Below are 14953 nucleotides of genomic sequence, written 5' to 3'. Positions count from 1 at the left end.
ATCTGGGGAATGCCCCCGGAGGGATGGCTGGAGGGTCCGTGGGTTGGGGGGGCAGGGGGTCTCAGAGGTGCCCACGACGGGGGGGGGGTACGGTTGTCACTGCAGCAATCCCGGGGGGGCTGCTGCTTGACTAAGTAGAGAGTGGTGGAATGGGGGGCACCGGCCCATTGCACAGGGGTCGGGGCAGCCCCACTGGCTGCCGTGGGGGGGCAGAGATAGGCCCTGCATCCCCCCCCCCCACCACCATGTTTCAATTTTCCATCCCAACCCCGTTTCCAGGAGCTCCGGTTGCCTTGGAAACGGCTGCTGAGTAGCACATTGGCTACGACTGCTCCATCCTCCCCCCATCCAACCCCCCATTCTCCTCTGTGTTCCCCTCTCCCATGTGCCCCTGACCTGACCCCCCCCCCGACATCCTCCCCGTGCACCCCTCCCCCAGGTAGCCCTGAGCCCCACTTCCCACAGCCATAGCCTAGACCCCCCCCCATCCATCCATCGGTCCGTACAGGGCTCCCCTGCCCATGGGCCCCGGGGAGGGGTCACTACAGCGGCAGCCCGGGGGCATGTATCCCCTGCACCAGATCACACCCTCCCCATGGGAACTGTACCCCCCCCACACACACACCTGCCAGACGTAAAACCTGCCCCTGCATCGCCCCTCCCCCTGCCCCGCACCCCGAGCGTGCTTCCTCCCCACCCCCAGCCAGCCGGAGCCAGGGCCCCCCCAAAAGCCCCCAGCTCCCCCCCCCCCCCCGACCGGCTTCTGCCCTCCCAGCTAGTCCAGCACCCCCGCCTGGGGGCACTGCTCCACACAGCCCAGCCCTCCCCCCACCCCCGCCACCAGGCTCCGCACCCAGGATAGATCCACAAACTCTGATCCCCCCCTCCCCGGGGCCCAACATCCTGCCCCCTCCCCAATTCTCCACTGGGCGCCAATGGGCCGTCAGCGCACAACCCAGCCAGTGCATGGCCAGGGCTCTCTGGGGCAGGGCAGAGCTGGGAGGCAGAGTTTATTAAGGCAGGGCTCATTACTGGGGGGGGGGGGCTGAGCCAGCAGGATGAGGAAGCAGCTGGGGGGGACTGGAGGAGACTGAGTTTTTGGGGGGAGCAGGTGAGGGAAGCCCATGGGCTGGGCCAGCAGGGGGCGCAGCTCAGAGAGTCTGGTCTGGGGGGAGCCCAGAGATGTTGGGGGGCAGGTGGGGGCCCTAGGATGCTGTGCAGCAGGTAGGAAGATTCTGGGGGGCCCAGGGATGCAGAGGAGGTGGGAGGGGCAGGTGGGGGCCCAGGAAAGCTGGAGGCAGGTGAGGAGCCCAAGGATGATGGGGGTTTGGGGGGGCTGGGGGCAGGCAGAGTGTGGAAGGGGTCCTGGGGGTGCTGGGGGGAGGTGAGGGTTCAAGGGAGCCGGGGATGGGGACAGGGGCAGGTGGGGGACACGAGGATGCAGGGATTGGGTGGGGGTGCATGGGTGCGGGGGGGAGAGATGGGGTGCAGGGAAGCTGGGGGGCAAGCGAAGGCCGCGGGGATGCTGGGAAGCAGGTGGCACATCCCGAGGGGAGGGTCAGGGATACAGAGGGCCGGAATGGGGCCTGAGGATGCGGGGGGGGGGGGGGGGTGGAAATATGTTGGGGGGCTGGTGGTGGGGTCGAGGATGCGGGGATCCAGCGAGGAGATGCTGGGGAGCCCAGGGATGTTGGGGGGGCCGGCGGAGGAGTGTTGGGGGAGCGGCGGGGGGGGGGGGGAGGATACAGGGATCCAGCGGGGAGATGCCGGGGCGCCGGGGATGTTGAAGGGCCAGCGGTGGACGCGAGGATGCGGGATCCGGCGGGGAGATGCCGGGAGGCCGGCGGGGGGCCCCGAGGATGCGGGATCTGGCGGGGAGATGCCGGGAGGCCGGCGGGGGGCCCCGAGGATGCGGGATCCGGCGGGGAGATGCCGGGGGGCCGGCGGGGGGCCCCGAGGATGCAGGATCCGGCGGGGAGATGCCGGGAGACCGGCGGGGGGCCCCGAGGATGCAGGATCCGGCGGGGAGATGCCGGGGGGCCGGCGGGGGGCCCCGAGGATGCGGGATCCGGCGGGGAGATGCCGGGGGGCCGGCGGGGGGGCCCGAGGATGCGGAATCCGGCGGGGAGATGCCGGGGGGCCGACGGGGGGCCCCGAGGATGCGGGATCCGGCGGGGAGATGCCGGGGGCGAGGGGTCCCGAGGATGCGGGATCCGGCGGGGGATGCCGGGGGCGGGGGAGGGGGGGTGCCGGGATCCGGGGGTCTCCGCTCCGAGGTGACACAGCCCCCCCCCCCTGCGGCGCAGCGAGCCGGGCACTCACCGGGGCGGGCGGGCGTTTCGGGGGGCGCATCCCGCTCCGGCGCGGCGCTGGCTCCGGCCCGCGGTCAGTGGGCGCTGCCCATGGGGGCGCGGGCCAGGCAGGGAGCCGCTCCCCGCGCCGCGCCGCGCTGGCTGGTGCAGCGAGGCTGGGAGGCCAGCGGGGACGGGAGCGGAATACTAATGGGGGGGGGGGCGGGCGGGGAGGGGGCAGGACAGAGCGAGGGGGAAGGCGCGAGGGGCCGGGCAGAGAGGCAGCCAAGGGCGAGCCGGGGGGCAGCACACGGGGAGCGGGGGGAGGGGTCGATCCTGGCAGCTCTGGGCTCCCCTCACCCCCAAACCTGACACCCCAAAAGGCAGCAGTGCAGGGCAAGGCTGGGGGGGGGGGGACCCGGCCTGTCAGAGCCCTGCTCATTGCCACCATGTAACGGCCCCCAGCCCAGCCCCCCACGCCCTGCCCCACGGAATCCTCCCAGGGCCTAGCCCCCCACTCCTGTTACCCACATTCCCCCCGATCCAGCCCCCCACTCTCTGTTACCCACAATCCCCCCTGCAACCCAGCACCCCACTCCGTTACCCACAATCCCCCCTGCACCCCAGCACCCCACTCCCTGTTACCCACAATCCCCCCATCCAGCCCCCCACTCCATTACCCACAATCCCCCTGCATCCCAGCCCCCCATTCCCTGTTACCCACAATCCCCCCTGCACCCCAGCACCCCCCCCACCCACAATCCCCCCATCCAGCCCCCCACTCCATTACCCACAATCCCCCCTGCATCCCAGCCCCCCACTCCCTGTTACCCACAATCCCCCCTGCACCCCAGTGCCCCACCCCACTCCCCCCTGCACCCCACTCCTACCCACAATTCCCCCGGTCCAGCCCCCCACTCCCTGTTACCCACAATCCCCCCTGCACCCCAGTGCCCCACTCCCTGTTACCCACAATCCCCCCTGCACCCCAGTGCCCCACTCCCTGTTACCCACAATCCCCCCTGCACCTCAGTGCCCCACTCCTGTTACCCACAATCCCCCCTGCACCCCAGCCCCCCCACTCCCTGTTACCCACAATGCCCCCTGCACCCCAGTGCCCCACTCCCTGTTACCCACAATCCCCCCTGCACCCCAGCCCCCCCACTCCCTGTTACCCACAATCCCCCCTGCAACCCAGCACCCCACTCCCTGTTACCCACAATCCCCCCTGCAGCTCAGTGCCCCACTCCTGTTACCCACAATCCCCCCAGCACCTCAGCGCCCCATTCCCTGTTACCCACAATCCCCCCTGCACCCCAGCCCCCCACTCCCTGTTACCCACAATCCCCCCTGCACCCCAGCCCCCCCACTCCCTGTTACCCACAATCCCCCCTGCAACCCAGCACCCCACTCCCTGTTACCCACAATCCCCCCTGCAGCTCAGTGCCCCACTCCTGTTACCCACAATCCCCCAGCACCTCAGCGCCCCATTCCCTGTTACCCACAATCCCCCCTGCACCCCAGCCCCCCCACTCCCAGTTACCCACAATTCCCCCTGCAACCCAGCACCCCACTCCCTGTTACCCACAATCCCCCCTGAGCCCCAGCCCCCCACTCCCTGTTACCCCAGAACTCCAACCCCCACTCCATTACCCACAATCCCCTGGGGCCCAAGCCCCCCCACTCACTACTACCCACAATCCCCCTGCACACTACTGCCCCACTCATGTTACCCACAATCCCCTGGGGTCCCCCCTGAACTGACCCATTTTGTTATGCCGGAGCTCAACTCAGTTGGTCCCATTCCCGGCTACCCAGAGCCCCCCAGGACCAAGCCATAGTCTCTGTTACCCAGAATCCCCTGGGGCACCCACGTCCTGTTCCCCAGAACCAGTCCAATGACCTCTCCCTGTGGGACCCAGGCTGAGGGCCCCCCCCGCCCTGGGAGGGGCCACGCTGCCCCGGATTGACACTGGCTCCCTGCCGCAGCCCCAGGCTGCGCTGCTAAAACGGGGCCGCGCGGCGCCAGGTGTGAGCTGGAGCTGCGGCTGACGCAAGGCATAAATTAGCAGGGCCGGTCCCGTGGCCCGGCCCAGCCCCGCAGATAGCGCCCGGGGCCGTAGGGCGGCTGGCTCTGGGGAGGGGGCACCCTGAGCCCTGCGAGAGGCCGCGCGTGTGTCCCTGGGCCGGGAGGGGCCGATCCTGCCAGGGACCCGTGTGGCACCAGAGGGCGCTGTGCTGCCTAGAGCAGGCTGGGGGGTTCGGGCGAAGGTGTCCTCTCCAGGGGAGGGGTTGCTGTGCTGCGGGGGGGGGCTCAGTCAGCAATGGGGAACCTGGCCAGCTAGACCCCCAGTCAGTGCTACCCGTGAATCCCCCATAGCCTGGCACCCCCTGCCCTCTTACCCAGAATCCACCGGGGCCCATCCCATGCCAGAGCCCCATTCCCTGTTACCCACAATCCCCCAGGGCCCATCCCATGCCAGAGCCCCATTCCCTGTTACCCACAATCCCCCGGGGTCCATCCCATGCCAGAGCCCCATTCCCTGTTACCCACAATCCCCCGGGGCCCATCCCATGCCAGCGCCCCATTCCCTGTTACCCACAATCCCCCAGGGCCCATCCCATGCCAGAGCCCCATTCCCTGTTACCCACAATCCCCCGGGGCCCATCCCATGCCAGCGCCCCATTCCCTCTTACCCACAATCCCCCAGGGCCCATCCCCTGCCAGAGCCCCGTTCCCTCTTACCCACAATCCCCCAGGGCCCATCCCATGCCAGCGCCCCATTCCCTCTTACCCACAATCCCCCAGGGCCCATCCCATGCCAGCGCCCCATTCCCTCTTACCCACAATCCCCCAGGGCCCATCCCATGCCAGAGCCCCATTCCCTGTTACCCACAATCCCCCAGGGCCCATCCCATGCCAGAGCCCCATTCCCTGTTACCCACAATCCCCCAGGGCCCATCCCATGCCAGAGCCCCATTCCCTGTTACCCACAATCCCCCAGGGCCCATCCCCTGCCAGAGCCCCGTTCCCTGTTACCCACAATCCCCCAGGGCCCATCCCATGCCAGAGCCCCATTCCCTCTTACCCACAATCCCCCAGGGCCTATCCCATGCCAGAGCCCCATTCCCTGTTACCCACAATCCCCCAGGGCCCATCCCATGCCAGAGCCCCATTCCCTCTTACCCACAATCCCCCAGGGCCTATCCCATGCCAGAGCCCCATTCCCTGTTACCCACAATCCCCCGGGGCCCATCCCATGCCAGAGCCCCTTTCCCTGTTACCCACAATCCCCCAGGGCCCATCCCATGCCAGCGCCCCATTCCCTGTTACCCACAATCCCCCAGGGCCCATTCCGTGCCAGAGCCCCTTTCCCTCTTACCCACAATCCCCTGGGGCCCATCCCATGCCAGAGCCCCTTTCCCTGTTACCCACAATCCCCCGGGGCCCATCCCATGCCAGAGCCCCATTCCCTGTTACCCACAATCCCCCGGGGCCCATCCCATGCCAGAGCCCCGTTCCCTGTTACCCACAATCCCCCAGGGCCCATCCCATGCCAGAGCCCAATTCCCTGTTACCCACAATCCCCCAGCACTTTTCCAAGAGCCCAGCACAAAGTGCTGGGGAGAGTCTGTGTCTAGCAAGTATGTGGCTGAGCCAACTCACAACCATCACCAGGGTGTGGCGGGGTGAGCCGGGGCCTCTGGCGGCGTGGCAGGGGGTGCAACCCACTTGGCATTGGGGGTCTGCCACGGGGCAGGACGCTGGCACACTCCCTGCTGTGGGGAGGTGTGCTCTGGCTCTGTGTGTGTGTGTGTGTGCGAGACGTGGCAGCGCCGTGCGTGTGCACGCTGTGTGTGTTCGCGCACAGTGCGCCTGTGCTTGTGCAAGCCTGCCTCTCCTGGTGCGCGTTCCTGTGCTTGCACTGCGTAGCACCCTCAGTGTCGCGTGTGTGTGTGCGTATGCCTGTGCGGTCTGGCCTCTGCACACAGCTCTGTGTGTGTGTGTGTGTGAGAGAGAGAGTGAGAGAGAGAGAGACACACAGCTGTGTGTGTGTGTGACACAGCTCTGTGTGTGAGAGAGAGACAGCTCTGTGTGTGTGTGTGTGTGAGAGAGAGAGAGAGAGAGAGAGAGAGAGAGCTGTGTGTGTGTGTGTGTGTAACACAGCTCTGTGTGTGTGTGAGACACAGCTGTGTGTGTGTGTGTGTGTAACACAGCTCTGTGTGTGTGTGTGAGAGACACAGCTGTGTGTGTGTGTGTGTAACACAGCTCTGTGTGTGTGTGTGAGAGACACAGCTGTGTGTGTGTGTGTGTGAAAGAGAGAGAGAGACACAGCTGTGTGTGTGTGTGTGTGTAACACAGCTCTGTGTGTGTGTGAGACACAGCTGTGTGTGTGTGTGTGTGTAACACAGCTCTGTGTGTGTGTGTGAGAGACACAGCTGTGTGTGTGTGTGTGTGTGTGTAACACAGCTCTGTGTGTGTGTGAGAGACACAGCTGTGTGTGTGTGTGTGTGTGTGTGAAAGAGAGAGAGAGACACAGCTGTGTGTGTGTGTGTGTGAGACACAGCTGTGTGTGTGTGTGTAACACAGCTCTGTATGTGTGTATGTGTGTAATCTCCCAGGGCCCTAGACTGTGCCAGCACCCCATTCCTGTTACTCAGAATCCCCTGGAGAGGTGTGCTGGGGGGAAGAAAGCCATGAGGGGAGCTATGGGGGGCACACCAGTGTGGAGGGGGGCTTTATTACACCCTCCCCCCATCCTTCTGCCCCATAACCCTCTGGCCTAAGGTCGCCAGCTCCCCTGGAGTTGGTGTCGGATCTCTCTGGCCAGGGAGAATTGACAGTCCTGCCCTGCCTCCCTTCCCCAGTCCTTACCCCCCCCGCCCCGCCCCACAGCCCTCTGCCACCCCCCACATACGTTGCTACCCAATCCCAGACAGCCCCCCACCTCCGCGCCGCATGGGTGGGGCCTGGAGCAGAGACACACACACACACATTCCTGGGGTCCTTCCGCCCCTGCAAATGGGTGGAGTTTGGTGCCAGCCCAGGTCACCCTGGTCCTGGGACCCCCAAGGGAGCTAGGGGCTGCTCCCACCTCTGCTGCCCCATTGCTGAGGCAGCAGCGACACCTGGTGGGCAACATGCTGCTGTGCAGCCACCCCTTAGGCTGCCAGGAGCCCATGCAGCAGTGCCCTTTGGTGGGCAGGGCTCCCTAGGGGGCGCTGGCTTCTTCCAGCCAACGCTGGCCCCCAGCACCCCCCTGGCACACTAGGGGCGCGGAGCGGCCCTCCCTTCCCAGACCTGGGAGAGAGCCCAGGCATCGGGGCAGCCAGACTCCCCGTCCTCTCCGCCGGGCACCGGGGAGCGCACACGCACGGCCCCGGGCTGCAGTGCGAGGCTGCGACACCCCCGATCGGGTCAGGCTGGGATCCAGAGCAAGACTTGGGACCAGCACCCCAGACCGGCAGGCGCCACCCCCCCAAGGCGCTGACCCCGTCCCGCGAGCATTCGATTCCACACGCCCCTCTGCCTACTCCCCTGTAGCTCCATCCACCCCCAGACGGACAGACAGACAGCCACCCCCAGATGGACAGACAGTCCCAGACAGACAGACAGACAGCCACCCCCAGATGGACAGCCACCCCCAGACAGACAGACAGACAGCCACCCCCAGATGGACAGCCACCCCCAGACAGACAGACAGACAGCCACCCCCAGATGGACAGACAGTCCCAGACGGACAGACAGACAGCCACCCCCAGACACCAACCATCCCTCCATTCGTCTCCAGACACCAACCATCCATCTCTAGACACCCTCCACCCATCTGTCCTTCTGCCTCCACACAGCAGCCAGCCAGCCATCCGGCCGTCCATCCGTCTCCAGACACCATCCATCCGTCCATCTCCAAACACCATCCGTCTGTCCAGCCATCCCCACACATCCATCCATCTCCAAACACCATCCGTCTGTCCATCCGCCCATCCATCCCTCTATCCGTCCCCAGACTCCATCTATCCATCCCTCCCCACGCACACACCCATCCATCCATCCATCCATCCATCCACTCCCACACACCCATTACTCTAGCCAACCGATCCCACACACCATCCCACTACCCATCTGCCCATCCACCCCCACACACCATCCACCTATTAACACACACCTCTCTCTCTTTCTAATCTATCTAACCCCAAACTCCCTATCTATCTAATCTATCCCCACCCACCCCCTCTATCTATCTATCTATCCCCACCCACCCCCTCTATCTATCTATCTATCTATGTATCCCCCACTCTATGCAGATCCATCCACTCATCCGGGGTGTGTCTTTGCACCCCTTGCACCTGTGTGCTCAGAGACCCGGTGTGGGTCAGAGAGGGTATTTTACACCACAGGGGTGTGGTTGTGGCCTTGTACAGCAGAGGTACTGGCAGTGCTGTGCGGCCGTGTCTGGGGTCTGTGTGGGTCCCTGAGAAAAGGCGGCAGTGAGATGGCGTGCACCCCCCACCCCACACACACACACACACACACACACACACACACACACAAAATGCCCAGCCCAGGGATTCAGACACGAGCTCTCCCAACTGCAGCCTCAGGGGGTCAACTACCCCCCACCCCAGGCCTCTCCTCACTGCCCCCCATCAGCTATCCCCTGCTATCCCCCTGGACCTGTCCTCCCAGCGCCCCACCAGCCACCCCGCTACCCCCCTACAGGGACCTGTCCTTCCTTCCTCTCTGCCCCCACCCCGTGGCAAAGTGAGGATTGTATTCACTGTGTGCTTTGTTACGCTGCATGTGATTTCTACTGTCCTGTAGTAACCCTGTGTGTATGCGTGCCTTAGTTTCCCCGGGCACTGCACTACTATCTAGACGGGGATGGAGGATTTCAAGTGTGACTCGTGATGGGCAGCCCATCCCAGAGACCAGCGGTTCCCAAACTTTCTGGCCCATGGCCACCTGCTGAACGCAGACCTTTCCACAGACCAGCCAACCACCCATCACGACAAAATGGGGACAGAGGCAGGCTGGGGGAGAGGGTCTGGCTAGGAGGGTCAGTGCAGGAGTAGGCGGAGGGCGGGGGCACTGGGTGGGAGGGAGGGTGCAGGAGCGGGCCAGGGGCGGGGGCACTGGGCGGGAGGGAGGGTGCAGGAGCGGGCCGGGGGCGGGGGCACTGGGTGGGAGGAAGGGTGCAGGAGCGGGCGGAGGGCGGGGCACTGGGTGGGAGGGCGGGTGCAGGAGCGGGCGGAGGGCGGGGCACTGGGTGGGAGGGAGGGTGCAGGAGCGGGCAGAGGGCGGGGCACTGGGTGGGAGGGCGGGTGCAGGAGCGGGCGGAGGGCGGGGCACTGGGTGGGAGGGCGGGGGGCAGGAGCAGGCTGGGGGGGCGGGGGCACTGGGTGGGAGGGCGGGTGCAGGAGCGGGCGGAGGGGGGCGGGGCGGGGCAGGGCTGGGCAGGAGGGAGGGTGCAGGAGCGGGCGGAGGGCGGGGCACTGGGTGGGAGGGCGGGTGCAGGAGCGGGCGGAGGGCGGGGCACTGGGTGGGAGGGCGGGGGCAGGAGCAGGCTGGGGGGGGGGGGGCACTGGGTGGGAGGGCGGGTGCAGGAGCGGGCGGAGGGCGGGGCACTGGGCGGGAGGGGGGGGGAGCTGGGCGGGAGGGCGGGGGGGCGGGTGGAGGGGGGGAGCGGGCGGAGGGCGGGGCACTGGGCGGGAGGGAGGGTGCAGGAGCGGGCGGAGGGCGGGGCACTGGGTGGGAGGGCGGGTGCAGGAGCGGGCGGAGGGCGGGGCACTGGGCGGGAGGGAGGGTGCAGGTGCAGGAGCAGGGCGGGGGCACTGGGTGGGAGGGCGGGTGCAGGAGCGGGCGGAGGGCGGGGCACTGGGTGGGAGGGAGGGGGCAGGGAGCGGGCAGGGCGGGGCAGGGCGGGGGCACTGGGTGGGAGGGAGGGGGCAGGAGCGGGCCGGGGTCGGGGGCACTGGGCGGGAGGGAGGGGGCAGGAGCGGGCCGGGGGCGGGGGCACTGGGTGGGAGGGAGGGGGCTGGGGGGAGGGGGCGGGGGCACTGGGGGGGGGGCAGGGCGGGTGGGGGCGGGTGCAGGAGTGGGCTGGGGGGAAGGGGCACTGGGTGGGAGGGCGGGTGCAGGAGCGGGCGGAGGGTGGGGCACTGGGCGGGAGGGAGGGGGCAGGAGCGGGCTGGGGGGAGGGAGGGGGGGGGGTGGGGGCACTGGGTGGCAGGGCGGGTGCAGGAGCGGGCGGAGGGCGGGGCACTGGGCGGGAGGGAGGGGGCAGGAGAGGGCGGAGGGCGGGGGCACTGGGTGGGAGGGAGGGGGCAGGAGCAGGCTGGGGGGCGGGGGCACTGGGTGGCAGGGCGGGTGCAGGAGCGGGCGGAGGGCGGGGCACTGGGCGGGAGGGAGGGGGCAGGAGAGGGGCGGAGGGCGGGGGCACTGGGTGGGAGGGAGGGGGCAGGAGCGGGCTGGGGGGGGGGGCACTGGGTGGCAGGGCAGGGTGCAGGAGCGGGCGGAGGGCGGGGCACTGGGCGGGAGGGAGGGGGCAGGAGCGGGCGGAGGGCAGGGCACTGGGCGGGAGGGAGGGGGCAGGAGCGGGCTGGGGGCGGGGCACTGGGTGGCAGGGTGGGTGCAGGAGTGGCCTGAATGTGCATGGTCTTGGTGGAGGAGATGGTGTGAGAGGGGTGGGGGGTGAGATCTGGGCATGAGGGGGATGGGGGCACTTACCTGGCTCCCTGCCCCCGGCTGTTCCCATGGTGGGGGGCGATTCTGGCCAACAGGAGGGGCGGGGAAAGCCTCCAAGCCAGCTGTGTCCTGTGCTGCTGCTCTCCAAGTGGGCTCACCCTCCCGCCCCCCCCAGCAGGAAGCTGGTGCCGGCGCAGGCGGGCAGGAGGCCGGAGTATCCGCACTGGCTTCCTGTGGCAGGGCAGGGCCGAGCGCGGAGCTCGCAGAGCGCCCCCAAGAGCATCGCGGACCGTGCGTGGGCCCTGGACCCCCTTTGAGGACCACTGACCTAGGCCATAGCTGTAACCTGAGCCTGGGAAGAGCTGTGACCAGGTGACACCTTTGGCCAGCTGGACAGAGGAGGCGCCGGAGGGTCGAAGCTGGGCCGCTGGGTGTGTGCGTGAGTCGAGCTGGCTTGAGCCTGATGGGGGGCCAGGGCCCCGTCTGCCCACGCTGGATGCTGCTGGTTGCTCCTGGTTCCTGTGCCGACAAGTCTGTGCTATGCCCTGTCCTTGCAACCTACGAAACCTTCTGTTCTCCCTGCTGGCTGACAGTCATGCCTGGCTGCGGATGGGGGTGCAGGGCCCAGTGGCTCCCCGCCCCTCAGGGACAGTTGGTGTCAGCGGTGGGATAGCCTGCACCCTGCAGATGGAGCATCCGGCAGTAACTGACTGGGGCACTGTAGAAAGAAAAGGTGCTGCCAGCCGAGCACCCCTGCAGCCTGGGGGTCCGGGAAGAGGGTGAGCTGCTGGGGGGACCCGGTGCAGCCCGCATGCTTGCTCGAAGGAATTAAGGAAGCTGCCCATGTCCCCTGCATCCTTGCACGGAGACAGCACGTACGTCTCAAAGCGACCTGCAGCCTACCAGCGAGGAGGCCACTGAGGCGTGCTGGAGGCCAGTGAGGAGCGGGTCCAGGAAGCGGAGGGGCCGACGGGGGTTGTGATCCCCAAGGAGGCTGGTACACGGAAGGGTGTTCCCCGGGAATCGCAGGGCGCTGCAAGTGCCGGCCTGTGAAGGGGGGAGACGGCCGGTACCCATCTCCTTCAGATGGCACTGCTGAGGTGTGCAAGGAAAAAGGGCTGCGAATTGGGAGCACAGTGGAAGAAAACGATTGCTCCAGGGAGCAGGAACCTGCCCCGGCTGGGGGCAGCCAGACCCCCCCCGGGCGCGTTTCAGGGGCTGAGGAAGGAGAAGGGCCAGGAGGCCGCCAGACAAACGTGGCGCCTCCTAGGACACACTCGGGCAGCAGCAGTTCATTCTGGCCTGGGTCTCCCTCGGCGGATTTGCACCGGCTGGAGCGCGAGCTGTGGCTAAAGGATTTGGAGGAGCAGGAGAGAGCGCGGCGAGCCGGGCAGGAGCTGAGAAGCAGAGAGGCCCCGGCTGTGGTGTGTGGGGAGGGGGCTGCAGGACACGTTGAGACGTACGTGCTGTCCCCGTGCAAGGATGCAGGGTACATGGGCGGCTTCCTTAGCTCCTTCGAGCGAGCGTGCGAGCTGCACCAGGTCCCCCCAGCAGCTCACCCCCTTCCCGGACCCCAGAGGTGTCAGCCGGGGGGGGGGGTCCAACAACCTCCCCCCTAGGGAGACAGCCAGGACCCGGGCAGACCCGCTGGCTAGAAGGATCCAACGAGACCTGACCGGCCATCGCTGCGGGCAAAGGAGCCACACGCCCCAGGACAGACGGAGCAAACCGAGGCCTCCCGGGGGGGACGTGTGGGGCGGCGGGAGGGGCAGGGCGGCCCTGCGGAGCGAGAGCCTCGTGCCCCTGGAGGTGGATGGCAGAAAGGTGATGGGCTATTGGGGAGGTGACGCTGGCCCAGCCCGATTTGTGGCCCCAGACTGCCTGGTGCCCAGCACCCAGCTGACCTTGAGGGGCATAGACTGGACCCTGTTCAGGGTGCCCGTGGTCTGGGTGCATCTCAGATGGGGGGCTGAGGGCCCCAAGGAGGTGGGGGTGCACCAGCACCTGCCGGCTGGGGTGCTGATGGGTAGGGACCTAGAGGATTGGCCGGAAGGACCCCACACAGCCCTGGTTGCTACCCGCAGTCAGCGCTGACGAGGGGACCACAGCCCTGATCCTGGGGGGTGCTCTGCAGACCATGGGCCCCAGGGGGCCGGGCTCAGCAGGGCTGGGACCCCAGACCTAGGCAGAGGGGGGAATAGGGCCCCGTCCCTTCCAGCCGAGGTGCAGGCAGATCCCTCCTTGCAGAAGCGATGGGACTGGGCTGCGGAGGCTCCCTCCAGGGCAAGTGGAACTGTGGGCGGGGGGGGGGTTCCCCAAAGGTGCTGCTGTACCTGGCCCACGACATTCCCCCAGGCCTGCCAGGGGCGGGTGTGAGGAAATGGGGATTTTAGTCCCCTTCTTCTGTAGCACGTGCTTTCTGCTGACCCACAGTAACCCCGGGTGCGTGCCTCAGTTTCCCTGGGCACAGCATCTGTACCTAGCTGGGGAAGGGGATCTCGGGTGTGACAGCGTCTCCCGCAGGTACACACTGACCGCCGGCGGGTGACCTGGGCTCTGGGGAGAGGGGGCTGGCTGCTGAGTGAGTTAGTCCCAGCTGGCTTGGGGGGCAGGGCCCTGGGATGCCCCCACTCCTCGGTGACAGTGGGGAGGGCCCGGGGCAAGAGAGAAGCGGCCATCAGAGAGGATCCTTTCCAGAAGGGGGCGATGGGTCTAGTGGGGCCCCTCTGCAGTGCGCCCTGGTGGGGGGAGAAATCCTGGAGGGGGGGGGGATTTTGCTACCCGCTACCCCGAGGCCGTGGCTGACGTGCTGCTGGCCACTTCCGGGGGGCGCCCCGAGGAGTCGTCACGGAGCAGGGATGCAGCGTCACATCCGCCCTGCACCGGTGCATGGGGAGAAGCGCGGCGGGCGGCAGCAGATGCTAACGCCCTTCTGTGCCGCAGTGGGGGGCTGTCTGCGCTGTGACCCAGGTTCCCACGCTGGGAGGTGGGATTCCCACTGACCCCCCCACATGCGGCCCGGACACCTCGGCCCAGCCTGGGCGGGCAATGGGATTCCCAGGGGAAGGGGCAGTGGCTGGCTGGGGAACATGAAGGAGTCAGTCGACACTGGGGGCTGGAGGTCTAGGGGGGCGATGGATCCCCAACCCCAAGGGGTCTGAGGCTGCCTGGCCCTGACTCCTGTAGCCACGTCCCGTCTGCGCTGTGTCCTGGAGGAGCAATAGCCCCTCCCTGTTCTACTGGCGGGAGGAGTCTGTTCTGGCTGCTCCGGGGGTGCAGGATCAGGGGACCCCGACTCGGCGTCCCACCTTCATGCACCGGCACCCGCAGGCCTGGACGAGCCCGTCCCCCTCCTGCCGTTTGCTCTCAGAGGGGGGCCCCGGAGTCCAGCTGCTGCACGGGAGAAGGGGGAGGGGACCCTGGACTTGCTGAGAGATGGGGGGGAAGGCCTCCCCGGATGGGGATTCGGGGGTGCAAGACGTGCTGGCTCACTGCGCTCCTGGGCCGGGCCAGGGAATGGGCCCACAGCGCCCGGGGCCAGGGGCCGGGTCTTAGCCCTGGGCGGAGGCACAAGCTGCGAGTGGCCTGGGATGGCCCCTTTGAGGTCGCCGGGCGGCTGAACGAGGTGACTCCAGGGCAGGGAGGCCCCCAGCCCGGTGCACGGCCCCTGGGGGCCCCTTTCAGTACGATGGACCCCATGGGGGCGGGGAGAGTTGGGTCTGGCCGGGTGTGGGCGCTGGGAGGGGCAGGGAGAGGCCCCCTGGTGGGGCTGTTCCCTAGAGCCGGGGCTGGCCCCTGGCTGGGACCTCACCCCCTCCCGGCCCAGCAGGCAGAGATCCGAGCCGCTGTTCTCCGACCCACCGTGTCCCCCGCCTGCCTGCCCACCGGGTAGAGACGCCCCCCCCCCCCATCGCTGCTCCCCGCTCAGAGCCACGGGCAGGCAGCCCAGGGCCTGGGAAGAGGCACAGGCCATGCT

General features: G+C 67.7%; 1 protein-coding gene across 1 annotated transcript in view; it reads right to left on the bottom strand.

Moving 5' to 3' along the window:
* Nucleotides 1-2463, bottom strand: part of LRRC4B (leucine rich repeat containing 4B) — a 42271-nt gene extending 39808 nt beyond the window's left edge. The window contains exon 1 of the mRNA XM_075914911.2: nucleotides 2323-2463. The gene's annotated coding sequence lies outside the window, so the exon portion shown is untranslated. The remainder of the gene's footprint in view (nucleotides 1-2322) is intronic.
* Between the last annotated feature and the right edge of the window lie 12490 nt (nucleotides 2464-14953).

This window comes from Pelodiscus sinensis, chromosome 18 (assembly GCF_052426305.1).
Source record: "Pelodiscus sinensis isolate ZL-2025 chromosome 18, ASM5242630v1, whole genome shotgun sequence".
Classification (NCBI taxonomy): domain Eukaryota; kingdom Metazoa; phylum Chordata; order Testudines; family Trionychidae; genus Pelodiscus; species Pelodiscus sinensis.
The sequence above is the reverse complement of the archived record's forward strand: the minus strand, read 5'-3'. Positions and strand labels throughout refer to the sequence as shown.